Source organism: Pseudophryne corroboree, unplaced genomic scaffold, assembly GCF_028390025.1.
Source record: "Pseudophryne corroboree isolate aPseCor3 unplaced genomic scaffold, aPseCor3.hap2 scaffold_294, whole genome shotgun sequence".
Lineage (NCBI taxonomy): Eukaryota > Metazoa > Chordata > Amphibia > Anura > Myobatrachidae > Pseudophryne > Pseudophryne corroboree.
The window spans coordinates 152463-178112 of NW_026969607.1; the positions used below are offsets into that span (position 1 = coordinate 152463).

At 49.1% G+C, this 25650-nt stretch overlaps 26 non-coding genes and 6 pseudogenes across 26 annotated transcripts; 12 read left to right on the forward strand and 20 right to left on the reverse strand.

Annotated features, from left to right (window-relative positions):
- Positions 1-234: 234 nt before the first annotated feature.
- LOC135015215 (U1 spliceosomal RNA) lies at positions 235-397 on the reverse strand. The gene has a single exon (XR_010213561.1). It is a non-coding gene; the product is annotated as a U1 spliceosomal RNA (small nuclear RNA).
- A 152-nt stretch (positions 398-549) lies between these two features.
- On the reverse strand, positions 550-713 carry LOC135015056 (U1 spliceosomal RNA). The gene has a single exon (XR_010213406.1). It is a non-coding gene; the product is annotated as a U1 spliceosomal RNA (small nuclear RNA).
- A 671-nt stretch (positions 714-1384) lies between these two features.
- LOC135015216 (U1 spliceosomal RNA) lies at positions 1385-1547 on the reverse strand. The gene has a single exon (XR_010213562.1). It is a non-coding gene; the product is annotated as a U1 spliceosomal RNA (small nuclear RNA).
- Positions 1548-1699: 152 nt separating this feature from the next.
- On the reverse strand, positions 1700-1863 carry LOC135015012 (U1 spliceosomal RNA). Its single transcript, XR_010213362.1, has one exon. It is a non-coding gene; the product is annotated as a U1 spliceosomal RNA (small nuclear RNA).
- A 701-nt stretch (positions 1864-2564) lies between these two features.
- Positions 2565-2699, reverse strand: LOC135015301 (U1 spliceosomal RNA; annotated as a pseudogene).
- Positions 2700-2851: 152 nt separating this feature from the next.
- LOC135015097 (U1 spliceosomal RNA) lies at positions 2852-3015 on the reverse strand. The gene has a single exon (XR_010213447.1). It is a non-coding gene; the product is annotated as a U1 spliceosomal RNA (small nuclear RNA).
- A 2361-nt stretch (positions 3016-5376) lies between these two features.
- On the forward strand, positions 5377-5532 carry LOC135015433 (U1 spliceosomal RNA). The gene has a single exon (XR_010213686.1). It is a non-coding gene; the product is annotated as a U1 spliceosomal RNA (small nuclear RNA).
- Positions 5533-6206: 674 nt separating this feature from the next.
- Positions 6207-6370, forward strand: LOC135015138 (U1 spliceosomal RNA). Its single transcript, XR_010213487.1, has one exon. It is a non-coding gene; the product is annotated as a U1 spliceosomal RNA (small nuclear RNA).
- Positions 6371-6522: 152 nt separating this feature from the next.
- Positions 6523-6685, forward strand: LOC135015232 (U1 spliceosomal RNA). Its single transcript, XR_010213574.1, has one exon. It is a non-coding gene; the product is annotated as a U1 spliceosomal RNA (small nuclear RNA).
- Positions 6686-9988: 3303 nt separating this feature from the next.
- On the reverse strand, positions 9989-10152 carry LOC135015055 (U1 spliceosomal RNA). The gene has a single exon (XR_010213405.1). It is a non-coding gene; the product is annotated as a U1 spliceosomal RNA (small nuclear RNA).
- A 671-nt stretch (positions 10153-10823) lies between these two features.
- LOC135015227 (U1 spliceosomal RNA) lies at positions 10824-10986 on the reverse strand. Its single transcript, XR_010213572.1, has one exon. It is a non-coding gene; the product is annotated as a U1 spliceosomal RNA (small nuclear RNA).
- A 152-nt stretch (positions 10987-11138) lies between these two features.
- On the reverse strand, positions 11139-11302 carry LOC135014959 (U1 spliceosomal RNA). Its single transcript, XR_010213308.1, has one exon. It is a non-coding gene; the product is annotated as a U1 spliceosomal RNA (small nuclear RNA).
- Positions 11303-11994: 692 nt separating this feature from the next.
- On the reverse strand, positions 11995-12136 carry LOC135015238 (U1 spliceosomal RNA; annotated as a pseudogene).
- Positions 12137-12288: 152 nt separating this feature from the next.
- LOC135014960 (U1 spliceosomal RNA) lies at positions 12289-12452 on the reverse strand. The gene has a single exon (XR_010213309.1). It is a non-coding gene; the product is annotated as a U1 spliceosomal RNA (small nuclear RNA).
- Positions 12453-13144: 692 nt separating this feature from the next.
- LOC135015239 (U1 spliceosomal RNA) lies at positions 13145-13286 on the reverse strand (annotated as a pseudogene).
- A 152-nt stretch (positions 13287-13438) lies between these two features.
- On the reverse strand, positions 13439-13602 carry LOC135014962 (U1 spliceosomal RNA). Its single transcript, XR_010213311.1, has one exon. It is a non-coding gene; the product is annotated as a U1 spliceosomal RNA (small nuclear RNA).
- A 691-nt stretch (positions 13603-14293) lies between these two features.
- On the reverse strand, positions 14294-14435 carry LOC135015365 (U1 spliceosomal RNA; annotated as a pseudogene).
- Positions 14436-14587: 152 nt separating this feature from the next.
- Positions 14588-14751, reverse strand: LOC135014963 (U1 spliceosomal RNA). The gene has a single exon (XR_010213312.1). It is a non-coding gene; the product is annotated as a U1 spliceosomal RNA (small nuclear RNA).
- Positions 14752-15444: 693 nt separating this feature from the next.
- Positions 15445-15586, reverse strand: LOC135015308 (U1 spliceosomal RNA; annotated as a pseudogene).
- Positions 15587-19266: 3680 nt separating this feature from the next.
- LOC135014933 (U5 spliceosomal RNA) lies at positions 19267-19382 on the reverse strand. The gene has a single exon (XR_010213281.1). It is a non-coding gene; the product is annotated as a U5 spliceosomal RNA (small nuclear RNA).
- Positions 19383-19656: 274 nt separating this feature from the next.
- On the reverse strand, positions 19657-19772 carry LOC135015474 (U5 spliceosomal RNA). The gene has a single exon (XR_010213729.1). It is a non-coding gene; the product is annotated as a U5 spliceosomal RNA (small nuclear RNA).
- Positions 19773-20058: 286 nt separating this feature from the next.
- On the reverse strand, positions 20059-20174 carry LOC135015441 (U5 spliceosomal RNA). The gene has a single exon (XR_010213694.1). It is a non-coding gene; the product is annotated as a U5 spliceosomal RNA (small nuclear RNA).
- A 270-nt stretch (positions 20175-20444) lies between these two features.
- LOC135015450 (U5 spliceosomal RNA) lies at positions 20445-20560 on the reverse strand. The gene has a single exon (XR_010213705.1). It is a non-coding gene; the product is annotated as a U5 spliceosomal RNA (small nuclear RNA).
- Positions 20561-20704: 144 nt separating this feature from the next.
- On the forward strand, positions 20705-20867 carry LOC135015335 (U1 spliceosomal RNA). Its single transcript, XR_010213630.1, has one exon. It is a non-coding gene; the product is annotated as a U1 spliceosomal RNA (small nuclear RNA).
- A 671-nt stretch (positions 20868-21538) lies between these two features.
- LOC135015038 (U1 spliceosomal RNA) lies at positions 21539-21702 on the forward strand. The gene has a single exon (XR_010213388.1). It is a non-coding gene; the product is annotated as a U1 spliceosomal RNA (small nuclear RNA).
- A 152-nt stretch (positions 21703-21854) lies between these two features.
- On the forward strand, positions 21855-22017 carry LOC135015354 (U1 spliceosomal RNA). Its single transcript, XR_010213647.1, has one exon. It is a non-coding gene; the product is annotated as a U1 spliceosomal RNA (small nuclear RNA).
- Positions 22018-22688: 671 nt separating this feature from the next.
- Positions 22689-22852, forward strand: LOC135014998 (U1 spliceosomal RNA). Its single transcript, XR_010213348.1, has one exon. It is a non-coding gene; the product is annotated as a U1 spliceosomal RNA (small nuclear RNA).
- Positions 22853-23004: 152 nt separating this feature from the next.
- Positions 23005-23167, forward strand: LOC135015397 (U1 spliceosomal RNA). Its single transcript, XR_010213667.1, has one exon. It is a non-coding gene; the product is annotated as a U1 spliceosomal RNA (small nuclear RNA).
- Positions 23168-23838: 671 nt separating this feature from the next.
- Positions 23839-24002, forward strand: LOC135015148 (U1 spliceosomal RNA). The gene has a single exon (XR_010213497.1). It is a non-coding gene; the product is annotated as a U1 spliceosomal RNA (small nuclear RNA).
- Positions 24003-24154: 152 nt separating this feature from the next.
- LOC135015266 (U1 spliceosomal RNA) lies at positions 24155-24317 on the forward strand. Its single transcript, XR_010213600.1, has one exon. It is a non-coding gene; the product is annotated as a U1 spliceosomal RNA (small nuclear RNA).
- A 615-nt stretch (positions 24318-24932) lies between these two features.
- LOC135014986 (U1 spliceosomal RNA) lies at positions 24933-25096 on the forward strand. Its single transcript, XR_010213336.1, has one exon. It is a non-coding gene; the product is annotated as a U1 spliceosomal RNA (small nuclear RNA).
- Positions 25097-25248: 152 nt separating this feature from the next.
- Positions 25249-25390, forward strand: LOC135015379 (U1 spliceosomal RNA; annotated as a pseudogene).
- Positions 25391-25650: the final 260 nt, after the last annotated feature.

Here is a 25650-nt window from a genome sequence, read left to right on the forward strand (position 1 = left end):
CTGATTTCTTGCAGCAGCTGGGCACTGTAACAGCTCCAGAGCTGCTCTGAAAGGCAAGTAAAAGGGTGTGGGCCCTGCAGCACTACCTGTAGTTTGCATTGTGCGTTGGAAGGCACAAAGTAAGCAGACAGGAGAAGTCAGGAGAGTGCACAAGGGCATAGAAGGCAGCGGCTCAAGAAAAGAGAAGTGGAAACAGACAGCAAACTAGGCTGGAGAGAGACCTGAGACAAAGAGATCTGAATTATACGAGAGCCGACCAGGGGAAACACAAATTATGCAGTCAAGTTTCCCACATTTGGGGAAATCGCAGGAGCAGCACACCCAGAGTGCAATGGGTGAGCCTTGCCCTGGGAGAAGCACCTTCATGATCATAGTATCTCACCTGGCAGGTATGTATGAGTTGGGCTAGAGCTGGGGAGGGTCGCTGCTCGGGTACCCCCCTGTCAAGTGAAGGAGATCAAACTGAGGCAGCACAATGGAACTCTCGAAAGAAGAACAAGGCTAGAGGAAGATCTGAGACAAAGAAATCTGACTTTTACCAGAGCTGACCAGAGGAAAACACAAACACAGTCCCCCACTACCACAAATAATGCAGTTGAGTTTCCCACATTTGGGGAAATCACAGGGGTCAGCATACCCAGAATGCAATGAATGAACCTCACCCTGGGAGAACAATCTTCATGACAATGGTATCTCCTATGCAAAATAAGTATGATTTGGGATAGGGCTGGGGAGGGCCGCTGCTCAGGCACATCTCTGTCAAGTAAAGGAGATTCAACTGAGGCAGCACAAGGGAACTCTCATCTGGGGACAACAACTGCAGGGAGAACACATATTTTCAGATGAACATGGGAGAGCAGAAGGCTGCCTAATACTGAAGCACCCCCAAACAACAAACCAAATGCAACAACTAGTACAAGCATTCCTGGGAAAAGGTCTGCAGAAGACGGATTTGCATACGGTGATGTCATCCAAGCAGTGGGCCAAAGTTGGCTGGAACCCTCATCTGCATATGAAAAGAGAAAAGGGGTATGCAGGGCATGGCGGCCTTTTGCGGCGCTTGGATGACCCTTAGTTTGCATTAAACACCTCCACCCTCCGTCGGTGTGGGGCTCATGTTGGCTATGCCCCAGCCCCTGAAGCATTCAAGCTGATTTCTTGCAGCAGCTGGGCACTGTAACAGCTCCAGAGCTGCTCTGAAAGGCAAGTAAAAGGGTGTGGGCCCTGCAGCACTACCTGTAGTTTGCATTGTGCGTTGGAAGGCACAAAGTAAGCAGACAGGAGAAGTCAGGAGAGTGCACAAGGGCATAGAAGGCAGCGGCTCAAGAAAAGAGAAGTGGAAACAGACAGCAAACTAGGCTGGAGAGAGACCTGAGACAAAGAGATCTGAATTATACGAGAGCCGACCAGGGGAAACACAAATTATGCAGTCAAGTTTCCCACATTTGGGGAAATCGCAGGAGCAGCACACCCAGAGTGCAATGGGTGAGCCTTGCCCTGGGAGAAGCACCTTCATGATCATAGTATCTCACCTGGCAGGTATGTATGAGTTGGGCTAGAGCTGGGGAGGGTCGCTGCTCGGGTACCCCCCTGTCAAGTGAAGGAGATCAAACTGAGGCAGCACAATGGAACTCTCGAAAGAAGAACAAGGCTAGAGGAAGATCTGAGACAAAGAAATCTGACTTTTACCAGAGCTGACCAGAGGAAAACACAAACACAGTCCCCCACTACCACAAATAATGCAGTTGAGTTTCCCACATTTGGGGAAATCACAGGGGTCAGCATACCCAGAATGCAATGAATGAACCTCACCCTGGGAGAACAATCTTTATGACCATGGTATCTCCTATGCAAAATAAGTATGATTTGGGATAGGGCTGGGGAGGGCCGCTGCTCAGGCACATCTCTGTCAAGTAAAGGAGATTCAACTGAGGCAGCACAAAGGAACTCTCATCTGGGGACAACAACTGCCGGGAGAACACATATTTTCAGATGAACATGGGAGGGCAGAAGGCTGCCTAATACTGAAGCACCCCAAACAACAAACCAAATGCAACAACTAGTACAAGCATTCCTGGGGGAAGGTCTGCAGAAGACGGATTTGCATACAGTGATGTCATCCAAGCAGTGGGCCAAAGTTGGCTGGAACCCTCATCTGCATATGAAAAGAGAAAAGGGGTATGCAGGGCATGGCGGCCTTTTGCGGCGCTTGAATGACCCTTAGTTCGCATTAAACACCCCCACCCTCCTTCGGTGTGGGGCTCATGTTGGCCATGCCCCAGCCCCTGAAGCATTCAAGCTGATTTCTTGCAGCAGCTTGGCACTGTAACAGCTCCAGAGCTGCTCTGTAAGGCAAGTAAAAGGGTGTGGGCCCTGCAGCACTACCTGTAGTTTGCATTGTGCATCGGAAGGCACAAAGTAAGCAGACAGGAGGAGAAGTCAGGATAGTGCACAAGGGTGTAGAAGGGAGGGGCTCAAGAAAAAAGAAGTGGAAACAGACAGCAAACTAGGCTGGAGAGAGACCTGAGACAAAGAGATCTGAATTATATGAGAGCCGACTAGGGGAAACACAAATTATGCAGTCAAGTTTCCCACATTTGGGGAAATCGCAGGGGCAGCACACCCAGAGTGCAATGGGTGAGCCTTGCCCTGGGAGAAGCAACTTCATGATCATAGTATCTCACCTGGCAGGTAAGTAGGAGTTGGGCTAGAGCTGGGGAGGGTCGCTGCTCGGGCACCCCCCTGTCAAGTGAAGGAGATCCAACTGAGGCAGCACAATGGAACTCTTGAAAGAAGAACAAGGCTAGAGGAAGATCTGAGACAAAGAAATCTGACTTTTACCAGAGCTGACCAGAGGAAAGCACAAACACAGTCCCCCACTACCACAAATAATGCAGTCGAGTTTCCCACATTTGGGGAAATCACAGAGGTCAGCATACCCAGAACGCAATGAATGAACCTAACCCTGGGAGAACAATCTTCATGACCATGGTATCTCCTATGCAAAATAAGTATGATTTGGGATAGGGCTGGGGAGGGCCGCTGCTCAGGCACATCTCTGTCAAGTAAAGGAGATTCAACTGAGGCAGCACAAGGGAACTCTCATCTGGGGACAACAACTGCAGGGAGAACACATATTTTCAGATGAACATGGGAGGGCAGAAGGCTGCCTAATACTGAAGCACCCCCAAACAACAAACCAAATGCAACAACTAGTGCAAGCATTCCTGGGGGAAGGCCTGCCGCAGATGGATTTGCATATGGTGATGTCATCCAAGCAGTGGGTCAAAGTTGGCTTCAACCCTCGTCTGCATATGAAAAGAGAAAAGGGGCATGCAGGGCATGGCGGCCTTTTGCGGCGCTTGGCTGACCCCTAGTTCGCATTAAACACCTCCACCCTCCGTCGGTGTGGGGCTCATGTTGGCTATGCCCCAGCCCCTGAAGCATTCAAGCTGATTTCTTGCTGCAGCTGGGCACTGTAACAGCTCCAGAGCTGCTCTGTAAGGCAAGTAAAAGGGTGTGGGCCCTGCAGCACTACCTGTAGTTTGCATTGTGCGTTGGAAGGCACAAAGTAAGCAGACAGGAGAAGTCAGGAGAGTGCACAAGGGCATAGAAGGCAGCGGCTCAAGAAAAGAGAAGTGGAAACAGACAGCAAACTAGGCTGGAGAGAGACCTGAGACAAAGAGATCTGAATTATACGAGAGCCGACCAGGGGAAACACAAATTATGCAGTCAAGTTTCCCACAGGAGTATATAGGATACGACCCAGTGGTACCTGACGACATAGATACTAACAGCTATTTAATAACATTACGCTAGAAAGTGATTATTAGCAACATATATATCTATATAAACAACCCCGCCAGGGTTGTGCCTTCAAAAATAATCACACACGGACACGCTTTTTAAACCTTTTTTTCACATCTCTTTATTCTTCTTATGCACATGTATGTTAGTTCTGTGATTTTAACCTTTATGTTTCACTGCAGTTTGGGATAATAATATTAATATTTATCCAATTTTAATACATACTTAATAAAGGTTATATTTTATGATTCATTCATTCGGTCCAGTGCGTCAACAGTGCAGATTTCTTCTTGTTTTTTCTCCCAAATTCTATAACAATGACAGTAAATGTTGTTTCTTTTCAAACATAACTTTCTTGACCATGCTTCTTTCTTGAAAGATCTGGGAGCACATGGAAAACAGTACAAACCATGCAGTATCACAAGAGCCTTTATTTGATCTTTCATGAAGATAGAGCAGAATTGAGGACACGTCAACAATTTCTGCCGAAGGTGGTTCATCTTTCCACATGGTGCCTTTGGCCACTGACACCTTCGTTGAGTCAAAGTCTCTGGCTGTGGTCAGAACTTTGAAAATGTATGTCACCAGAACGGTTCAGATTAGGAAAACAGAGGCTCTGTTTGTCCTGTTTGCTCCCAACAGGATTGGGTGTCCTGCTTCCATGTAGACCATTATGCGCTGGATCTGTGGTAAGATTCAGCATGCTCATTCCACGGCAGGATTGCCGTTACTGAATTAGGTGAAGACCCATTCTACTAGAAAGGTGGGTTCATCCTGGGCAGCTGGTCAGGGAGTCTCGGCATTGCAACTTTGCCGAGCAGCTATTTAGTAAACACTTTTGCTAAGTTTTAAAAGTTTTAGAGTAAAGGAGATTCAACTGAGGCAGCACAAGGGAACTCCCATCTGGGGACAACAACTGCAGTGAGAACACATATTTTCAGATGAACATGGGAGGGCAGAAGGCTGCCTAATACTGAAGCACCCCCAAACGACAAACCAAATGCAACAACTAGTACAAGCATTCCTGGGGGAAGGTCTGCAGAAGACGGATTTGCATACAGTGATGTCATCAAAGCAGTGGGCCAAAGTTGGCTGGAACCCTCATCTGCATATGAAAAGAGAAAAGGGGTATGCAGGGCATGGCGGCCTTTTGCGGCGCTTGGATGACCCTTAGTTCGCATTAAACACCCCCACCCTCCTTCGGTGTGGGGCTCATGTTGGCCATGCCCCAGCCCCTGAAGCATTTAAGCTGATTTCTTGCAGCAGCTTGGCACTGTAACAGCTCCAGAGCTGCTCTGTAAGGCAAGTAAAAGGGTGTGGGCCCTGCAGCACTACCTGTAGTTTGCATTGTGCATTGGAAGGCACAAAGTAAGCAGACAGGAGGAGAAGTCAGGATAGTCCACAAGGGTATAGAAGGGAGGGGCTCAAGAAAAAAGAAGTGGAAACAGACAGCAAACTAGGCTGGAAAGAGACCTGAGACAAAGAGATCTGAATTATATGAGAGCCGACCAGGGGAAACACAAATTATGCAGTCAAGTTTCCCACATTTGGGGAAATCGCAGGGGCAGCACACCCAGGTGAGATACTATAATCAGGACGGTGCTTCTCCCAGGGCAAAGCTCACCCATTGCACTCTGGGTGTGCTGCTCCTACGATTTCCCCAAATGTGGGACACTTGACTGCATAATTTGTGTTTCCTCTGGTCGGCTCTCGTATAATTCAGATCTCTTTGTCTCAGGTCTCTCTCCAGCCTAGTTTGCTGTCTGTTTCCACTTCTTTTTTCTTGAGCCCCTACCTTCTATACCCTTGTGCACTATCCTGACTTCTCCTCCCGTCTGCTTACTTTGTGCCTTCCAATGCACAATGCAAACTACAGGTAGTGCTGCAGGGCCCACACCCTTTTACTTGCCTTACAGAGCAGCTCTGGAGCTGTTACAGTGCCCAGCTGCTGCAAGAAATCAGCTTGAATGCTTCATGGGATGGGGCATGGCCAACATGAGCCCCACACCAAAGGAGGGTGGGGGTGTTTAATGCGATCTAGGGGTCATCCAAGCACCGCAAAAGGCTGCCATGCCCTGCACGCCCCTTTTCTCTTTTCATATGCAGATGAGGGTTGAAGCCAACTTTGACCCACTGCTTGGATAACATCACCATATGCAAATCCATCTGCTGCAGGCCTTCCCCCAGGAATGCTTGCACTAGTTGTTGCATTTAGTTTGTTGTTTGGGGGTGCTTCAGTATTAGGCAGCCTTCTGCCCTCCCATGTTCATCTGAAAATATGTGTTCTCCCTGCAGTTGTTGTCCCCAGATGAGAGTTCCCTTGTACTGCCTCAGTTGAATCTCCTTTACTTGACAGAGATGTGCCTGAGCAGCGGCCCTCCCCAGCCCTATCCCAAATCATACTTATTTTGCATAGGAGATACCATGGTCATGAAAATTGTTCACCCAGGGTGAGGTTCATTCATTGCATTCTGGGTATGCTGACCCCTGTGATTTCCCCAAATGTGGGAAACTCGCCTGCATTATTTGTGGTAGTGGGGGACTGTGTTTGTGTTTTCCGCTGTTCAGCTCTGGTAAAAGTCAGATTTCTTTGTCTCAGATCTTCCTCTAGCCTTGTTCTTCTTTCGAGAGTTCCATTGTGCTGCCTCAGTTGGATCTCCTTCACTTGACAGGGGGGTGCCCGAGCAGCGACCCTCCCCAGCTCTAGCCCAACTCCTACTTACCTGCCAGGTGAGATACTATGATCTTGAAGGTGCTTCTCCCAGGGCAAGGCTCACCCATTGCACTCTGGGTGTGCTGCCCCTGCGATTTCCCCAAATGTGGGAAACTTGACTGCATAATTTGTGTTTCCCCTGGTCGACTCTCGTATAATTCAGATCTCTTTGTCTCAGGTCTCTCTCCAGCCTAGTTTGCTGTCTGTTTCCACTTCTCTTTTCTTGAGCCGCTCCCTTCTATGCCCTTGCGCACTATCCTGACTTCTCCCGTCTGCTTACTTTGTGCCTTCCAACGCACAATGCGAACTACAGGTAGTGCTGCAGGGCCCACACCCTTTTATTTGCCTTACAGAGCAGCTCTGGAGCTGTTACAGTGCCCAGCTGCTGCAAGAAATCAGCTTGAATGCTTCAGGGGCTGGGGCATAGCCAACATGAGCCCCACACCGAAGGAGGGTGGAGGTGTTTAATGCGAACTAGGGGTCATCCAAGCGCCGCAAAAGGCCGCCATGCCCTGCATAACCCTTTTCTCTTTTCATATACAGATGAGGGTTCCAGCCAACTTTGGCCCACTGCTTGGATGACATCACCGTATGCAAATTCGTCTCCTGCAGACCTTCCCCCAGGAATGCTTGTACTAGTTATTGCATATGGTTTGATATTTGATGGTGCTTCAGTATTAGGCAGCCTTCCGCCCTCCCATGTTCATCTGAAAAGATGTGGTCTCCCTGCAGTTGTTGTCCCCAGACGAGAGTTCCCTTGTGCCTCCTCAGTTGAATCTCCTTAACTTGACGGGGGAGGGGCTTGCCCGAGCAGCCACCCTCCCCAGCCCTATCCCAACTCATACTTATTTTGCATATGAGATCTCTATATCATGAAGATTGTTCTCACAGGGTGAGGTTCATCCATTATATTTTAAAATAGGAAGGTTCAAATTACATATTTGAATTGCATCTATGTGCTGGATTCAAATGTCCCCCCCCCCCTTCCTTTCTCAATTGTGCCCGTCAGCAGCTATTCTAAGGTTGCTGCCAATGGGTGTGACACATTAATTTCTTCTGTGGGGTACACTGGACTCCACAAGGATTCACATTGGGGTGTAGAGTAGGATCTTGATCTGAGGCACCAACCGGCTCAAAGCTTTTGACTGTTCCCAAGATGCTCAGCGCATTCTCCTCTATAACCCCGCTTCCATGAACAGGGAGCTCAGTTTGTAGTTGGTGCCTTCAGTAGCAGGCCACTTAACAGGGGCCTGCCTCAGGCAGCCTATTCTTAGCTATAAATTTTGACAAGAAAATAAGAACTTTTTTTATGAGAATCTACAAGGGCTGCAGCAGGCTAGGTCTAATAGACATCTTTACTGCAGCTTCATCACTCCCAGCGGCGCTGTATACTCCCGTGCCCTGGTTGCTGGATCACTGCAGCGGAGGCTCCGGTTTCTTCCTAAGGTCAGTCACACACACACCGCCCTTCCGGATCACGAGGCCGCTGATGAGGGGGAGCGTGGCCGTAGGGGGTGGACCGTGTGCGCACTGGCGTGGACACTGATTACTGGGCAGCCGCTCCACAAGCCACCAGGTACAGTTAAGGAGCACAGGTCTGGGGGTTTTTCTCCCATATTAAACCAATTTTGTACTGCCCGCAGCGCATTGTGATAGGTAATAGGGCCTGATTCAGGTTGGGTTGCAATCACAATAAGCGATCCAACTGCAAAAATTGCTAAGAGCATACGCATGTGCCTGCATTTTCTGCGGCACCCCGCAGAGAATGCGATCGCCTCTGCCTGTCAATCGGGGCAGGGGGGGAGAGGGGGGTCAGCAACACTCCATTTCCAAGTCAGGGATGGAGCGGTGCGGGGGCAAGGCTTCAAAATGGGGTCTGCAACGGAGGAGACACAGGGGGCGTGGTCACAGCGGCTGTATGACATCACATTCAGCCGCTGTGATCACAAAAATGGTGGCGGCTTCCTGCGCGCACATACAGTCTGCACCAGCAGGAGGCTACACCATTTTTTATGATCACGCTGAACTGCAGTGCGACTGCAATTACAGCATGGTCAAGAATGGAGGCGTCATGCTGGGTGGCCATGCCCTGTCACTGTGCAGGAGCCAGCACCGCTCACACACTAGTCCCCGGGTGCAGCCCCCAAACCCCGGGACACCCGGAGCAACAAAATGTAGATTCAGGCCACCAGGCCACGCCTCTACCTATGAAACCATGCCTCCTTTTTACCATTGCGCTGCTTATCTGCGCGCACTGCATTACAATCTCCTTCGCCACCTCTCTGGGTGTCACCAGTGATAGTGACAGCTCTGCCATGCTTGTAGCAGCTGGTCCTAAGATCTACGCCTCAAGCCCTGAGTGTTTGCCCTTGTGACTTGTTGATCATCATAGCGAAGCAGATGCTTACAGAAAACTGCAGGGGCTTAGATTGAAAATAAAAAAAATTATGGGTATAAGGTAGAGAGGAGCGGGTTCGGTTCTCCGAGAACCGAATTCCCCACGAACTCCACGTGGTTTACACTGGTCCGAGGCAGGCTCGGTTGTTCCCGCCTGACTCGGAAAACCTGAACAAGGGAAAATGTCATCATCCCGCTGTCGGATTCTCGCGAGATTCGGATTTCATATAAAGAGCTGCGCGTTGCCGCCATTTTTACTCGTGCATTGAAGAGAGTGGAGAGGACGTGGCTATGTTCTCTCAGTGGAAATCTCAATATCAGTGCTCAGTATCAGTGGTTACTTATTGCTGCTCAGTAATACTAGTAGTGTGTCTCTCCTGCTCAGTGTCAGTTCTCAGTAGTATCCTCATCAGTGCTCAGTATCACTGCTCATTGTCTTGTGCTGCATTGTGGTGCTCAGCATACTACAGTACATTACTAATAGTCCAGTGCTGCATCTTGCTGCTCAGTGTCAGTTCTAGTATCCTCATCAGTGCTCACTATCACTGCTCATTACATTGTGGTGTTCTGTATACTACAGTAACATAGTAATATAGTAACATATAGTAATATAGTTTTTGAGGTTGAAAAGAGGCAAATTGCCCATCGTGTTCAACCTGTTTTAAGTTGTGATGATTCTACATACTTGCTGAATAATGTTTTATGACTAGTTAACTACTACAACTCATGTTACCCCCGGATTAACCATGTTGATATTTTAAGTATTATAACCTTGGATAGCTTTTTCATTCAGAAATGTATCCATTCCTTTTTTAAATCCAATTACAGAGTCCACCATTACCACCTTCCCTGGCAGGGAATTCCACATCCTGATTGCCCTAACAGTGAAGATCATAGTATCTCACCTGGCAGGTAAGTAGGAGTTGGGCTAGAGCTGTGGAGGATTGCTGCTTGGGCACCCCCTGTCAAGTGAAGGAGATCCAACTCAGGCAGCACAAGGGAACTCTCGAAAGAAGAACAAGGCTAGAGGAAGATCTGAGACAAAGAAATCTGACTTTTACCAGAGCTGACCAGAGGAAAGCACAAACACAGTCCCCCACTACCACAAATAATGCAGTCGAGTTTCCCACATTTGGGGAAATCACAGGGGTCAGCATACCCAGAATGCAATGAATGAACGTCACCCTGGGAGAACAATCTTCATGACCATGGTATCTCCTATGCAAAATAAGTATGATTTGGGATAGGGCTGGGGAGGGCCGCTGCTCAGGCACATCTCTGTCAAGTAAAGGAGATTCAACTGAGGCAGCACAAGGGAACTCTCATCTGGGGACAACAACTGCAGGGAGAACACATATTTTCAGATGAACATAGGAGGGCAGAAGGCTGCCTAAAACTGAAGCACCCCCAAACAACAAACCAAATGCACACTACTAGTGCAAGCATTCCTGGGGGAAGGCCTGCAGCAGATGGATTTGCATATGGTGATGTCATCCAAGCAGTGGGTCAAAGTTGGCTTCAACCCTCGTCTGCATATGAAAAGAAAAAAGGGGTGTGCAGGGCATGGCGGTCTTTTGCGGCGCTTGGATGACCCCTAGTTCGCATTAAACACCTCCACCCTCCTTCGGTGTGGGGCTCATGTTGGCTATGCCCCAGCCCCTGAAGCATTCAAGCTGATTTCTTGCAGCAGCTGGGCACTGTAACAGCTCCAGAGCTGCTCTGTAAAGCAAGTAAAAGGGTGTGGGCCCTGCAGCACTACCTGTAGTTTGCATTGTGCGTTGGAAGGCACAAAGTAAGCAGACGGGAGAAGTCAGGATAGTGCACAAGGGTATAGAAGGAGGGGCTCAAGAAAAAAGAAGTGGAAACAGACAGCAAACTAGGCTGGAGAGAGACCTGAGACAAAGAGATCTGAATTATATGAGAGCCGATCAGGGGAAACACAAATTATGCAGTCAAGTTTCCCACATTTGGGGAAATCGCAGGGGCAGCACACCCAGAGTGCAATGGGTGAGCCTTGCCCTGGGAGAAGCATCTTCATGATCATAGTATCTCACCTGGCAGGTAAGTAGGAGTTGGGCTAGAGCTGGGGAGGGTCGCTGCTCGGGCACCCCCCTGTCAAGTGAAGGAGATCCAACTGAGGCAGCACAAGGGAACTCTCGAAAGAAGAACAAGGCTAGAGGAAGATCTGAGACAAAGAAATCTGACTTTTACCCGAGCTGACCAGAGGAAAGCACAAACACAGTCCCCCACTACCACAAATAATGCAGTTGAGTTTCCCACATTTGGGGAAATCACAGGGGTCAGCATACCCAGAATGCAATGAATGAACCTAACCCTGGGAGAACAATCTTCATGACCATGGTATCTCCTATGCAAAATAAGTATGATTTGGGATAGGGCTGGGGAGGGCCGCTGCTCAGGCACATCTCTGTCAAGTAAAGGAGATTCAACTGAGGCAGCACAAGGGAACTCTCATCTGGGGACAACAACTGCAGGGAGAACACATATTTTCAGATGAACATGGGAGGGCAGAAGGCTGCCTAATACTGAAGCACCCCCAAACAACAAACCAAATGCAACAACTAGTGCAAGCATTCCTGGGGGAAGGCCTGCAGCAGATGGATTTGAATATGGTGATGTCATCCAAGCAGTGGGTCAAAGTTGGCTTCAACCCTCGTCTGCATATGAAAAGAATAAAGGGGTGTGCAGGGCATGGCGGCCTTTTGCGGCGCTTGGATGACCCCTAGTTCGCATTAAACACCTCCACCCTCCTTCGGTGTGGGGCTCATGTTGGCTATGCCCCAGCCCCTGAAGCATTCAAGCTGATTTCTTGCAGCAGCTGGGCACTGTAACAGCTCCAGAGCTGCTCTGTAAAGCAAGTAAAAGGGTGTGGGCCCTGCAGCACTACCTGTAGTTTGCATTGTGCGTTGGAAGGCACAAAGTAAGCAGACGGGAGAAGTCAGGATAGTGCACAAGGGTATAGAAGGGAGGGGCTCATGACAAAAGAAGTGGAAACAGACAGCAAACTAGGCTGGAGAGAGACCTGAGACAAAGAGATCTGAATTATATGAGAGCCGACCAGGGGAAACACAAATTATGCAGTCAAGTTTCCCACATTTGGGGAAATCGCAGGGGCAGCACACCCAGAGTGCAATGGGTGAGCCTTGCCCTGGGAGAAGCATCTTCATGATCATAGTATCTCACCTGGCAGGTAAGTAGGAGTTGGGCTAGAGCTGGGGAGGGTCGCTGCTCGGGCACCCCCCTGTCAAGTGAAGGAGATCCAACTGAGGCAGCACAAGGGAACTCTCGAAAGAAGAACAAGGCTAGAGGAAGATCTGAGACAAAGAAATCTGACTTTTACCAGAGCTGACCAGAGGAAAGCACAAACACAGTCCCCCACTACCACAAATAATGCAGTTGAGTTTCCCACATTTGGGGAAATCACAGGGGTCAGCATACCCAGAATGCAATGAATGAACCTAACCCTGGGAGAACAATCTTCATGACCATGGTATCTCCTATGCAAAATAAGTATGATTTGGGATAGGGCTGGGGAGGGCCGCTGCTCAGGCACATCTCTGTCAAGTAAAAGAGATTCAACTGAGGCAGCACAAGGGAACTCTCATCTGGGGACAACAACTGCAGGGAGAACACATATTTTCAGATGAACATGGGAGGGCAGAAGGCTGCCTAATACTGAAGCACCCCCAAACAACAAACCAAATGCAACAACTAGTGCAAGCATTCCTGGGGGAAGGCCTGCAGCAGATGGATTTGAATATGGTGATGTCATCCAAGCAGTGGGTCAAAGTTGGCTTCAACCCTCGTCTGCATATGAAAAGAATAAAGGGGTGTGCAGGGCATGGCGGCCTTTTGCGGCGCTTGGATGACCCCTAGTTCGCATTAAACACCTCCACCCTCCTTCGGTGTGGGGCTCATGTTGGCTATGCCCCAGCCCCTGGAGCATTCAAGCTGATTTCTTGCAGCAGCTGGGCACTGTAACAGCTCCAGAGCTGCTCTGTAAAGCAAGTAAAAGGGTGTGGGCCCTGCAGCACTACCTGTAGTTTGCATTGTGCGTTGGAAGGCACAAAGTAAGCAGACGGGAGAAGTCAGGATAGTGCACAAGGGTATAGAAGGGAGGGGCTCATGAAAAAAGAAGTGGAAACAGACAGCAAACTAGGCTGGAGAGAGACCTGAGACAAAGAGATCTGAATTATATGAGAGCCGACCAGGGGAAACACAAATTATGCAGTCAAGTTTCCCACATTTGGGGAAATCGCAGGGGCAGCACACCCAGAGTGCAATGGGTGAGCCTTGCCCTGGGAGAAGCATCTTCATGATCATAGTATCTCACCTGGCAGGTAAGTAGGAGTTGGGCTAGAGCTGGGGAGGGTCGCTGCTCGGGCACCCCCCTGTCAAGTGAAGGAGATCCAACTGAGGCAGCACAAGGGAACTCTCGAAAGAAGAACAAGGCTAGAGGAAGATCTGAGACAAAGAAATCTGACTTTTACCAGAGCTGACCAGAGGAAAGCACAAACACAGTCCCCCACTACCACAAATAATGCAGTTGAGTTTCCCACATTTGGGGAAATCACAGGGGTCAGCATACCCAGAATGCAATGAATGAACCTAACCCTGGGAGAACAATCTTCATGACCATGGTATCTCCTATGCAAAATAAGTATGATTTGGGATAGGGCTGGGGAGGGCCGCTGCTCAGGCACATCTCTGTCAAGTAAAAGAGATTCAACTGAGGCAGCACAAGGGAACTCTCATCTGGGGACAACAACTGCAGGGAGAACACATATTTTCAGATGAACATGGGAGGGCAGAAGGCTGCCTAATACTGAAGCACCCCCAAACAACAAACCAAATGCAACAACTAGTGCAAGCATTCCTGGGGGAAGGCCTGCAGCAGATGGATTTGAATATGGTGATGTCATCCAAGCAGTGGGTCAAAGTTGGCTTCAACCCTCGTCTGCATATGAAAAGAATAAAGGGGTGTGCAGGGCATGGCGGCCTTTTGCGGCGCTTGGATGACCCCTAGTTCGCATTAAACACCTCCACCCTCCTTCGGTGTGGGGCTCATGTTGGCTATGCCCCAGCCCCTGGAGCATTCAAGCTGATTTCTTGCAGCAGCTGGGCACTGTAACAGCTCCAGAGCTGCTCTGTAAAGCAAGTAAAAGGGTGTGGGCCCTGCAGCACTACCTGTAGTTTGCATTGTGCGTTGGAAGGCACAAAGTAAGCAGACGGGAGAAGTCAGGATAGTGCACAAGGGTATAGAAGGGAGGGGCTCAAGAAAAAGTAGTGGAAACAGACAGCAAACTAGGCTGGAGAGCGACCTGAGACAAAGAGATCTGAATTATATGAGAGCCGACCAGGGGAAACACAAATTATGCAGTCAAGTTTCCCACATTTGGGGAAATCGCAGGGGCAGCAGACCCAGAGTGCAATGGGTGAGCCTTGCCCTGGGAGAAGCATCTTCATGATCATAGTATCTCACCTGGCAGGTAAGTAGGAGTTGGGCTAGAGCTGGGGAGGGTCGCTGCTCGGGCACCCCCCTGTCAAGTGAAGGAGATCCAACTGAGGCAGCACAAGGGAACTCTCGAAAGAAGAACAAGGCTAGAGGAAGATCTGAGACAAAGAAATCTGACTTTTACCAGAGCTGACCAGAGGAAAGCACAAACACAGTCCCCCACTACCACAAATAATGCAGTTGAGTTTCCCACATTTGGGGAAATCACAGGGGTCAGCATACCCAGAATGCAATGAATGAACCTAACCCTGGGAGAACAATCTTCATGACCATGGTATCTCCTATGCAAAATAAGTATGATTTGGGATAGGGCTGGGGAGGGCCGCTGCTCAGGCACATCTCTGTCAAGTAAAGGAGATTCAACTGAGGCAGCACAAGGGAACTCTCATCTGGGGACAACAACTGCAGGGAGAACACATATTTTCAGATGAACATGGGAGGGCAGAAGGCTGCCTAATACTGAAGCACCCCCAAACAACAAACCAAATGCAACAACTAGTAAAAGCATTCCTGGGAGAAGGTCTGCAGAAGACGGATTTGCATACGGTGATGTCATCCAAGCAGTGGGCCAAAGTTGGCTGGAACCCTCATCTGCATATGAAAAGAGAATAAGGGTTATGCAGGGAATGGCGGCCTTTTGCGGCGCTTGGATGACCCCTAGTTCGCATTAAACACCTCCATTCTCCTTCGGTGTGGGGCTCATGTTGGCTATGCCCCAGCCCCTGAAGTATTCAAGCTGATTTCTTGCAGCAGCTGGGCACTGTAACAGCTCCAGAGCTGCTCTGTAAGGCAAGTAAAAGGGTGTGGGCCCTGCAGCACTACCTGTAGTTCGCATTGTGCGTTGGAAGGCACAAAGTAAGCAGACGGGAGAAGTCAGGATAGTGCGCAAGGGCATAGAAGGGAGCGGCTCAAGAAAAGAGAAGTGGAAGCAGGCAGCAAACTAGGCTGGAGAGAGACCTGAGACAAAGAGATCTAAATTATACGAGAGCCGACCAGGGGAAACACAAATTATGCAGTCAAATGTCCCACATTTGGGGAAATCGCAGGAGCAGCACACCCAGAGTGCAATGGGTGAGCCTTGCCCTGGGAGAAGCACCTTCATGATCATAGTATCTCACCTGGCAGGTAAGTAGGAGTTGGGCTAGAGCTGGGGAGGGTTGCTGCTCGGGTACCCCCCTGTCAAGTGAAGGAGATCCAACTGAGGCAGCACAAGGGAACTCTCGAAAGAAGAACAAGGCTAGAGGAAGATCTGAGACAAAGAAATCTGACTTTTACCAGAGCTGACCAGAGGAAAGCACAAACACAGTCCCCCACTACCACAAATAATGCAGTTGACCAGTGTAAACCACGTGGAGTTCGTGGGGAATTCGGTTCTCGGAGAACCGAACCCGCTCCTCTCTACCTTATACCCATCAATTTTTTTATTTTCAATCTAAGCCCCTGCAGTTTTCTGTAAGCATCTGCTTCGCTATGATGATCAACAAGTCACAAGGGCAAACACTCAGGGTGTGAGGCGTAGATCTTAGGACCAGCTGCTACAAGCATGGCAGAGGTGTCACTATCACTGGTGACACCCAGAGAGGTGGCGAGGGAGATTGTAATGCAGTGCGCGCAGATAAGCAGCGCAATGGTAAAAAGGAGGCATGGTTTCATAGGTAGGGGCGTGGCCTGGTGGCCTGAATCTACATTTTGTTGCTCCGGGTGTCCCGGGGGTTGGGGGCTGCACCCGGGGACTAGTGTGTGAGCGGTGCTGGCTCCTGCACAGTGACAGGGCATGGCCACCCAGCATGACGCCTCCCTTCTTGACCATGCTGTAATTGCAGTCGCACTGCAGTTCAGCGTGATCATAAAAAATGGTGTAGGCTCCTGCTGGTGCAGACTGTATGTGCGCGCAGGAAGCCGCCACCATTTTTGTGATCACAGCGGCTGAATGTGATGTCATACAGCCGCTGTGACCACGCCCCCTGTGTCTCCTCCGTTGCAGACCCCATTTTGAAGCCTTGCCCCCGCACCGCTCCATCCCTGACTTGGAAATGGAGTGTTGCTGACCCACCTCTCCCCCCCTTCCCCGCCCCGATTGACAGGCAGAGGCGATCACATTCTCTGCGGGGTGCCGCAGAAAATGCAGGCACATGCGTATGCTCTTAGCAATTTTTGCAGTTGGATCGCTTATTGTGATTGCAATCCAACCTGAATCAGGCCCTATTACCTATCACAATGCGCTGCGGGCAGTACAAAATTGGGTTAATATAGGAGAAAAACCCCCAGACCTGTGCTCCTTAACTGTACCTGGTGGCTAGTGGAGCGGCTGCCCAGTAATCAGTGTCCACCGCAGTGCGCACACGGCCCACCCCCTACGGCCTCGCTCCCCTTCATCAGCGGCCTCGTGATCCGGAAGGGTGGTGTGTGTGTGACTGACCTTAGGATGAAACCGGAGCCTCCGCTGCAGTGACCCAGCAACCAGGGCACGGGAGTATACAGCGCCGCTGGGAGTGATGAAGCTGCAGTAAAGATGTCTATTAGACCTAGCCTGCTGCAGCCCTTGTAGATTCTCATAAAACAAGTTCTTCTTTTCTTGTCAAAATTAATAGCTAAGAATAGGCTGCCTGAGGCAGGCCCCTGTTAATTGGCCTGTTACTGAAGGCACCAACTACAAACTGAGCTCCCTGTTCATGGAAGCGGGGTTATAGAGGAGAATGCACTGAGCTTCTTGGGAACAGTCAAAAGCTTTGAGCCGGTTGGTGCCTCAGATCAAGATCCTACTCTACACCCCAATGTGAATCCTTGTGGAGTCCAGTGTACCCCACAGAAGAAATTAATGTGTCACACCCATTGGCAGCAACCTTAGAATAGCTGCTGACGGGCACAATTGAGAAAGGAAGGGGGGGGGGGGGGACATTTGAATCCAGCACATAGATGCAATTCAAATATGTAATTTGTACCTTCCTATTTTAAAATATAATGGATGAACCTCACCCTGTGAGAACAATCTTCATGATCAAGAGATCTAATATGTAAAATAAGTATGAGTTGGGATAGGGCTGGGGAGGGTGGCAGCTCGGGCAGCCCCTCCCCCGTCAAGTTAAGGAGATTCAACTGAGGAAGCACAAGGGAACTCTCGTCTGGGGACAACAACTGCAGGGAGACCACATCTTTTCAGATGAACATGGGAGGGCGGAAGGCTGCCTAATACTGAAGCACCATCAAATATCAAACCATATCCAACAACTAGTACAAGCATTCCTGGGGGAAGGTCTGCAGCAGAAGGATTTGCATACGGTGATGTCATCCAAGCAGTGGGCCAAAGTTGGCTGGAACCCTCATCTGCATATAAAAAGAGAAAAGGGGCATGCAGGGCATGGCGGCCTTTTGCAGTGCTTGGATGACCCCTAGTTCGCATTAAACACCCCCACCCTCCTTTGGTGTGGGGCTCATGTTGGCCATGCCCCATCCCCTGAAGCATTCATGCTGATTTCTTGCAGCAGCTGGGCACTGTAACAGCTCCAGAGCTGCTCTATAAGGCAAGTAAAAGGGTGTGGGCCCTGCAGCACCACCTGTAGTTCGCATTGTGCGTTGGAAGTCACAAAGTAAGCAGACGGGAGGAGAAGTCAGGATAGTACACAAGGGCATCCTTTTCTCTTAGTCCGTAGAGGATGCTGGGGTCACATTAAGAACCATGGGGTATAGACGGGATCCGCAAGAGACATGGGCACTTTAAGACTTTCAAAGGGTGTGAACTGGCTCCTCCCTCTATGCCCCTCCTCCAGACTCCAGTTATAGGAACTGTGCCCAGGGAGACGGACATTTCGAGGAAAGGATTTATTGTTAAACTAAGGTGAGCATCTTACCAGCTCACACCTTAAGCATGCCGCAGAACGTGGCATTCAACAGAACACAAGCCAACGGCATGAACAATTGCAGCAAAAAGCTGACCAGAACCGTAACACAACATGTGTATAACCACAAGTAATAACTGCAGACACAGTATGGACTGGGACGGGTGCCCAGCATCCTCTACGTACTAAGAGAAAAGGATTTACCGGTAGGTATTAAAATCCTATTTTCTCATACGACCTAGAGGATGCTGGGGTCACATTAAGAACCATGGGGTTATACCAAAGCTCTTGAACGGGTGGGAGAGTGCGTACGACTCTGCAGCACCGAATGACCCAACTTGAGGTTATCATCAGCCAAGGTATCAAACTTGTAAAACTTAGCAAAAGTGTTTACTAAATAGCTGCTCGGCAAAGTTGCAATGCCGAGACTCCCCGACCAGCTGCCCAGGATGAACCCACCTTTCTAGTAGAATGGGTCTTCACCTAATTCAGTAACGGCAATCCTGCCGTGGAATGAGCATGCTGAATCTTACCACAGATCCAGCGCATAATGGTCTGCATGGAAGCAGGACACCCAATCCTGTTGGGAGCATACAGGACAAACAGAGCCTCTGTTTTCCTAATCTGAACCGTTCTGGTGACATAAATTTTCAAAGTTCTGACCACAGCCAGAGACTTTGACTCAACGAAGGTGTCAGTGGCCAAAGGCACCATGTGGAAAGATGAACCACCTTCGGCAGAAATTGTTGACGTGTCCTCAATTCTGCTCTATCTTCATGAAAGATCAAATAAAGGCTCTTGTGATACTGCATGGTTTGTACTGTTTTCCATGTGCTCCCAGATCTTTCAAGCAAGTAGCATGGTCAAGAAAGTTCTGTTTGAAAAGAAACAAACATTTACTGTCATTGTTATGCAAATAAACTTACATTAAAGCTAACAAGAAAGCACACTCGTTCTGTCTTTAAACTGATAAAAGAAACCCCAATAATATGGGGCATGCAAAAATTGAGATAAAACTCAGTTTTGCTCCTCTCCACGGAAATCTTTAGTAAAAGGCGAAAGATTTGTTCGTTCTGAAGAGAAACCACAGCATGACCAAGATTCTACCTGTCGCCTGAGTGCCATGCCAGCAGTCCTCATTCAGCTCAAAGTGAGCACCCAATTTGAAAGAAAGAAAGCAGATTTCTCACCAGGCTTCCCCTTGCTATAAACATGGTTTGTACTCTTTTCCATGTGCTCCCAGATCTTTCAAGCAATTAGTATAGTCAAGAAAGTTCTGTTTGAAAAGAAACAAACATTTACTGTCATTTCTACGCAAATGAGCTTACATTAAAGCACACTCGTTCTATCTTTAAACTGATAAAAGAAACCCCAATAAGACGGGGCATGCAAAAATTGAGATAAAACTCAGTTTTGCTCCTCTCCACGGAAATCTTTAGTAAAAGGCGAAAGATTTGTTCATTCTGAAGAGAAACCAGAGCATGACCAAGATTCCACCTGTCGCCTGAGTGCCATGCCAGCAGTCCTCATTCAGCTCAAAGTGAGCACCCAATTTGAAAGAAAGAAAGCAGATTTCTCACCAGGCTTCCCCTTGCTATAAGCATGGTTTGTACTCTTTTCCATGTGCTCCCAGATCTTTCAAGCAATTAGTATGGTCAAGAAAGTTCTGCTTGAAAAGAAACAGACATTTATTGTCATTGTTATGCAAATAAACTTACATTAAAGCTAACAAGAAAGCACACTCGTTCTGTCTTTAATCCGATAAAAGAAACCCCAATAATATGGGGCATGCAAAAATTGAGATAAAACTCAGTTTTGCTCCTCTCCACGGAAATCTTTAGTAAAAGGCGAAAGATTTGTTCGTTCTGAAGAGAAACCAGAGCATGACCAAGATTCCACCTGTCGCCTGAGTGCCGTGCCAGCAGTCCTCATTCAGATCAAAGTGAGCGCCCAATTTGAAAGAAAGCAGATTTCTCACCTGTCTTCTCCTTGCTATAAGCATGGTTTGTACTGTATTCCATGTGCTCCCAGATCTTTCAAGCAAGTAGCATGGTCAAGAAAGTTCTGTTTGAAAAGAAACAAACATTTACTGTAATTTCTATGCAAATGAGCTTACATTAAAGCACACTCATTCTATCTTTAAACCGATAAAAGAAACCCCAAAAAGATGGGGCATGCAAAAATTGAGATAAAACTCGGTTTTGCTCCTCTCCACGGAAATCTTTAGTAAAAGGCGAAAGATTTGTTCGTTCTGAAGAGAAACCAGAGCATGACCAAGATTTTTATCTGAAAATATGTGTTCTCCCTGCAGTTGTTGTCCCCAGATGAGAGTTCCCTTGTGCTGCCTCAGTTGAATCTCCTTTACTTGACAGGGGGATGCTCGAGCAGCGACCCTCCCCAGCTCTAGCCCAACTCCTACTTACCTGCCAGGTGAGATACTATGATCATGAAGGTGCTTCTCCCAGGGCAAGGCTCACCCATTGCACTCTGGGTGTGCTGCTTCTGCGGTTTCCCCAAATGTGGGAAACTTGACTGCATAATTTGTGTTTCCCCTGGTCGGCTCTCGTATAATTCAGATCTCTTTGTCTCAGGTCTCTCTCCAGCCTAGTTTGCTGTCTGTTTCTACTTCTCTTTTCTTGAGCCGCTCCCTTCTATGCCCTTGCGCACTATCCTGACTTCTCCCGTCTGCTTACTTCGTGCCTTCCAACGCACAATGCAAACTACAGGTAGTGCTGCAGGACCCACACCCTTTTACTTGCCTTACAGAGCGTCTCTGGAGCAGTTACAGTGCCCAGCTGCTGCAAGAAATCAGCTTGAATGCTTCAGGGGCTGGGGAATAGCCAACATGAGCCCCACACCGAAGGAGGGTGGAGGTGTGTAATGCGAACTAATGGTCATCCAAGCGCCGCAAAAGGCCGCCATGCCCTGCACGCCCCTTGTCTCTTTTCATATGCAGACGAGGGTTGAAGCCAACTTTGACCCACTGTTTGGATGACATCACCATATGCAAATCCATCTGCTGCAGGCCTTCCCCCAGGAATGCTTGCACTAGTTGTTGCATTTGGTTTGTTGTTTGGGGGTGCTTCAGTATTAGGCAGCCTTCTGCCCTCCCATGTTCATCTGAAAATATGTGTTCTCCCTGCAGTTGTTGTCCCCAGATGAGAGTTCCCTTGTGCTGCCTCAGTTGAATCTCCTTTACTTGACAGAGATGTGCCTGAGCAGCGGCCCTCCCCAGCCCTATCCCAAATCATACTTATTTTGCATAGGCGATACCATGGTCATGAAGATTGTTCTCCCAGGGTGAGGTTCATTCATTGCATTCTGGGTATGCTGACCCCTGTGATTTCCCCAAATGTGGGAAACTCGACTGCATTATTTGTGGTAGTGGGGGACTGTGTTTGTGCTTTCCTCTGGTCAGCTCTGGTAAAAATCAGATTTCTTTATCTCAGATCTTCCTCTAGCCTTGTTCTTCTTTCGAGAGTTCCCTTGTGCTGCCTCAGTTGGATCTCTTTCACTTGACAGGGGGGTGCCCGAGCAGCGACCCTCCCCAGCTCTAGCCCAACTCCTACTTACCTGCCAGGTGAGATACTATGATCATGAAGGTGCTTCTCCCAGGGCAAGGCTCACCCATTGCACTCTGGTTGTGCTGCCCCTGTGATTTCCCCAAATGTGGGAAACTTGACTGCATAATTTGTGTTTCCCTTGGTCGGCTCTCGTATAATTCAGATCTCTTTGTCTCAGGTCTCTCTCCAGCCTAGTTTGCTGTCTGTTTCCACTTCTCTTTTCTTGAGCCGCTCCCTTCTATGCCCTTGCGCACTATCCTGACTTCTCCCGTCTGCTTACTTCGTGCCTTCCAACGCACAATGCAAACTACAGGTAGTGCTGCAGGGCCAACACCCTTTTACTTGCCTTACAGAGCAGCTCTGGAGCAGTTACAGTGCCCAGCTGCTGCAAGAAATCAGCTTGAATGCTTCAGGGGCTGGGGCATAGCCAACATGAGCCCCACACCGAAGGAGGGTGGAGGTGTGTAATGCGAACTAGGGGTCATCCAAGCGCCGCAAAAGGCCGCCATGCCCTGCACGCCCCTTTTCTCTTTTCATATGCAGACGAGGGTTGAAGCCAACTTTGACCCACTGCTTGGATGGCATCACCATATGCAAATCCATCTGCTGCAGGCCTTCCCCCAGGAATGCTTGCACTAGTTGTTGCATTTGGTTTGTTGTTTGGGGGTGCTTCAGTATTAGGCAGCCTTCTGCCCTCCCATGTTCATCTGAAAATATGTGTTCTCCCTGCAGTTGTTGTCCCCAGATGAGAGTTCCCTTGTGCTGCCTCAGTTGAATCTCCTTTACTTGACAGAGATGTGCCTGAGCAGCGGCCCTCCCCAGCCCTATCCCAAATCATACTTATTTTGCATAGGAGAGACCATGGTCTTGAAGATTGTTCTCCCAGGGTGAGGTTCATTCATTGCATTCTGGGTATGCTGACCCCTGTGATTTCCCCAAATGTGGGAAACTCAACTGCATTATTTGTGGTAGTGGGGGACTGTGTTTGTGCTTTCCTCTGGTCAGCTCTGGTAAAAGTCAGATTTCTTTGTTTCAGTTCTTCCTCTAGCCTTGTTCTTCATTCGAGAGTTCCCTTGTGCTGCCTCAGTTGGATCTCCTTCACTTGACAGGGGGGTGCCCGAGCAGCGACCCTCCCCAGCTCTAGCCCAACTTCTACTTACCTGCCAGGTGAGATACTATAATCATGAAGGTGCTTCTCCCAGGGCAAGGCTCACCCATTGCACTCTGGATGTGCTGCCCCTGCGATTTCCCCAAATGTTGGAAACTTGACTGCATAATTTGTGTTTCCCCTGGTCGGCTCTCGTATAATTCAGATCTCTTTGTCTCAGGTCTCTCTCCAGCCTAGTTTGCTGTCTGTTTCCACTTCTCTTTTCTTAAGCCGCTCCATTCTATGGCCTTGCGCACTATCCTTACTTCTCCCGTCTGCTTACTTTGTGCCTTCCAATGCACAATGCAAACTACAGGTAGTGCTGCAGGGCCCACACCCTTTTACTTGCCGTACAGAGCAGCTCTGGAGCTGTTACAGTGCCCAGCTACTGCAAGAAATCAGCTTGAATGCTTCAGGGGCTGGGGCATAGCCAACATGAGCCCCACACCAAAGGAGGGTGGAGGTGTTTAATGCGAACTAGGGGTCATCCAAGCGCCGCAAAAGGCCGCCATGCCCTGCACGCCCCTTTTCTCTTTTCATATGCAGACGAGGGTTGAAGCCAACTTTGACCCACTGCTTGGATGACATCACCATATGCAAATCCATCTGCTGCAGGCCTTCCCCCAGGAATGCTTGCACTAGTTGTTGCATTTGGTTTGTTGTTTGGGGGTGCTTCAGTATTAGGCAGCCTTCTGCCCTCCCATGTTCATCTGAAAATATGTGTTCTCCCTGCAGTTGTTGTCCCCAGATGAGAGTTCCCTTATGCTGCCTCAGTTGAATCTCCTTTACTTGACAGAGATGTGCCTGAGCAGCGGCCCTCCCCAGCCCTATCCCAAATCATACTTATTTTGCATAGGAGATACCATGGTCATGAAGATTATTCTCCCAGTGTGAGGTTCATTCATTGCATTCTGGGTATGCTGACCCCTGTGATTTCCCCAAATGTGTGAAACTCGACAGCATTATTTGTGGTAGTGGGGGACTGTGTTTGTGTTTTCCTCTGGTCAGCTCAGGTAAAAGTCAGATTTCTTTGTCTCAGATCTTCCTCTAGCCTTGTTCTTCTTTCGAGAATTCCCTTGTGCTGCCTCAGTTGGATCTCCTTCACTTGACAGGGGGGTACCCGAGCAGCGACCCTCCCCAGCTCTAGCCCAACTCCTACTTACCTGCCAGGTGAGATACTATGATCACGTAGGTGCTTCTCCCAGGGCAAGGCTCACCCATTGCACTCTGGGTGTGCTGCTCCTGCGATTTCCCCAAATGTGGGAAACTTGACTGCATAATTTGTGTTTCCCCTGGTCGGCTCTCGTATAATTCAGATCTCTTTGTCTCAGGTCTCTCTCCAGCCTAGTTTGCTGTCTGTTTCCACTTCTCTATTCTTAAGTGCCTTCCAATGCACAATGCAAACTACAGGTAGTGCTGCAGGGCCCACACCCTTTTACTTGCCGTACAGAGCAGCTCTGGAGCTGTTACAGTGCCCAGCTGCTGCAAGAAATCAGCTTGAATGCTTCAGGGGCTGGGGCATAGCCAACATGAGCCCCACACCGAAGGAGGGTGGGGGTGTTTAATGCGAACTAAGGGTCATCCAAGCGCCGCAAAAGGCCGCCATGCCCTGCATACCCCTTTTCTCTTTGCATATGCAGATGAGGGTTCCAGCCAACTTTGGCCCACTGCTTGGATGACATCACCGTATGCAAATCCGTCTTCTGCAGAACTTCCCCCAGGAATGCTTGTACTAGTTGTTGCATTTGGTTTGTTGTTTGGGGGTGCTTCAGTATTAGGCAGCCTTCTGCCCTCCCATGTTCATCTGAAAATATGTGTTCTCCCTGCAGTTGTTGTCCCCAGATGGGAGTTCCCTTGTGCTGCCTCAGTTGAATCTCCTTTACTTGACAGAGATGTGCCTGAGCAGCGGCCCTCCCCAGCCCTATCCCAAATCATACTTATTTTGCATAGGAGATACCATGGTCATGAAGATTGTTCTCCGAGGGTGAGGTTCATTCATTGCATTTTGGGTATGCTGACCCCTGTGATTTCCCCAAATGTGGGAAACTCGACTGCATTATTTGTGGTAGTGGGGGACTGTGTTTGTGCTTTCCTCTGGTCAGCTCTGGTAAAAGTCAGATTTCTTTGTCTCAGATTTTCCTCTAGCCTTGTTCTTCTTTCGAGAGTTCCCTTGTGCTGCCTCAGTTGGATCTCCTTCACTTGACAGGGGGGTACCCGAGCAGCAGCCCTCCCCAGCTCTAGCCCAACTCCTACTTACCTGCCAGGTGAGATACTATGATCATGAAGGTGCTTCTCCCAGGGCAAGGCTCACCCATTGCACTCTGAGTGTGCTGCTCCTGCGATTTCCCCAAATGTGGGACACTTGACTGCATAATTTGTGTTTCCCCTGGTCGGCTCTCGTATAATTTAGATCTCTTTGTCTCAGGTCTCTCTCCAGCCTAGTTTGCTGCCTGTTTCCACTTCTCTTTTCTTGAGCCGCTCCCTTCTATGCCCTTGCGCACTATCCTGACTTCTCCCGTCTGCTTACTTTGTGCCTTCCAACGCACAATGCGAACTACAGGTAGTGCTGCAGGGCCCACACCCTTTTACTTGCCTTACAGAGCAGCTCTGGAGCTGTTACAGTGCCCAGCTGCTGCAAGAAATCAGCTTGA